Here is a 2,543-nt window from a genome sequence, read left to right as displayed (position 1 = left end):
AGAGGCTCCGCCCACAGCCGGGCCCCGCCCACCGGCCCCAGAGCTCGGAACGTCCCGCCCACTGCCCGGCGAGCATGGTGCCACCTCCCAGCTCTGCCTGTCCGGTTCCCATCTCGAGGCGGCGGGAAACGGAGCCCTGAAACCGCTCTCTTCTCCTTTACTGGAGCAAGATAGGAACTAGAGCTGAAGAAAAGCCGGGGAAAGCTCTTGTAATCTAATAAACCTACAGTTGATCCAGACTCTACCCCTGGGAGATTGTGGACAAAATGTTAAACCACTAGTTCCTCCGCTGTGAGCTAGAGATCACGGTCTTCAGCGTGCCTCCCGCGGTCCCGGACAGGAAATGAGTTAACTGGGTATGGACAGTGCTGGCGCTGTTGGCAGTAAATGGTGACGGTTGTTGTTAGCAACTGTTTGTTACGTTTACCCAGCAGACGTCTGGCAAGATTAATGCCGCACAGCTGCCTGGTGAGCTCACCTGAGCGGGAATTACAGAAAATGTGTGCCAAGGCCAGAAACCATGGAGTCTCCCATCCAGCCACCTCGAATGTGCAGAAAGATCCTTAAAGCACGATTCCCTTCTGCTTGAACACTTTCCTCGGGTTGAACATTTCCAAAGACAGGAAGCTCGGCCTCGGGCTGCAGGGAGTCTCCCATGCTCAGTGGACTACATGAAGCTGCCTGTCACCACCACACATCACCTCCAAGTTTCCTTGCAACTCTGACTTTTAGATTATACAACTTGACCAAAGACTCATCCCTCAACCATCACAAAACAAACAACGTGGCCACATGCTAGTCCTTGCTGTCAGGTGCAGCATTAAATAAGCTCTGCTCCCATTTTACAGAAGAAGAAAGGGAAGCATCAAAATACATTATGTCATGCTGTCTGGCTTGAGGTACAGAATCCCAATCTGGAAACAGCCTTCCCTTAGCTCCAGCTCTCTATCATGGCCTTGTGGGTTTGAGGTACCAAGTACATTTGGTCTGGCTCATAACTGGCTAAACAGAGCCAGGAGCCAGAGCACCCTGGAAAAAGCGCTGGACTGGGAGTCAGAAGACCTGAGTTTTTATCTCAGCGCTGTCCTTGTCTAGTTAGGTAACTCCTGGTTCAACAGGAAGATCACTAGCCAGCTCTTTCATTCACACACTCCGTGGTGACTATACATACTTAAGACCTGAACATGAAACTCAAAAAATACTGAATATCTAATTTTCCCTTGACAGGAGAACAGACAGAGCTGACCCAAATCTAAAGCATCAATGCCAATTGCTGCAGTGTATTATAGGGCAGGAGGGAGAATATTAAATCCTTTAGAAAAAATCACTCCACCAAATCCAGACAGTTTTTAAAGGCTTGAAACCTGAGGCAAACATCAGGAGCTATGGAGAACTAAGGGCATCTGAGGACCTGGAAGAAAGTGGACCCAGTAGAAGAGCAGTGGCTCAATTCTAGAGACAAAGGGCCAAGGAATAGTGCCCATCCAGTAGAACAGCTAAAAGAGGGGCTCAAAAACCTTCTGCGGGTGCATGGCTGACAGGAACAAATCTAACCCCTCAGGCCAGTGCCCAAGGCCTTCTAATTCTGACTCCCACCTGCTCCTCCACTTCCCATCATATCACCCTAAGTACCCTATGACACAGTAACACCAGAACTACTCAAAATTCCCAGAAATTGTCCTTACTCCATGCCACACACCCCCTTTTTTTTTAGCTGTGCCTCTGGGATGTTCTTTTCATGCATCTATGCCTAGTACACTCCAACATCCTTCAAACCCCATTTTAAAATTTACAACCTCTTCAAAGTCTTCCTTAATCCTTATCCTTTCTCCCCCACAAAAACAAATTCCTTCCTCCATGATTCCACAGCACTTTTCATATCACTGTTATATATGTAAAACATAACTATGTTATGATTTATTTAAGTATCAGTTCATCTCTCACAATAAACTTTGAGGCTCTCCCAGGCAAGAATCTTGTTTTCATTTATGTACCCAGCTGTCTAGCACATGGCCTATCACGAATTAGTGCTTTCCTTTTTCCGTGTGATGGCCCTGGTGCCTATATCACATGGAAGATAACTATACGCTGGAAGACCAGAATACCACATTTTATTGTGGAAGGGTCAAGAACGTCCCTCTACTTAGAGAAAAATTATGAAGAATAAATTGTTTGTATTTAAGTAATCCCAGAGTTCTGCTGTGTTTCAAATTAACTCTGATAAAGCAGAACGTGGTGGCCAGGTTAAAGTAATCCTATCTAATAAAAGAGAAACATGGTAATTAGCATACGACCGCTACCCTTCCCATTGGCTAATCAGGGCAATATGCAAATTAACTGCCAGCCAAGATGGCGGCCGGCAGCCAGGCAGCTGGAAGGGAACATGAGGCTTGCTTGCTTCAGTGACGGAGGACTCCAACGTTCCCTGCCTGCCGCTGCCGGCCTCTGAGCTTGCAGTTTGAAACATTGTTACAAATATAGAAGTTAAACAAAACCCCAGAAACCTGCTTTCAGGCAGCCAGGATCTCAGAGCTGAAGTTCTG

This window comes from Myotis davidii, unplaced genomic scaffold (assembly GCF_000327345.1).
Source record: "Myotis davidii unplaced genomic scaffold, ASM32734v1 scaffold79, whole genome shotgun sequence".
NCBI classification, from domain to species: Eukaryota; Metazoa; Chordata; class Mammalia; order Chiroptera; family Vespertilionidae; genus Myotis; species Myotis davidii.
This window is presented reverse-complemented; position numbering follows the sequence as displayed.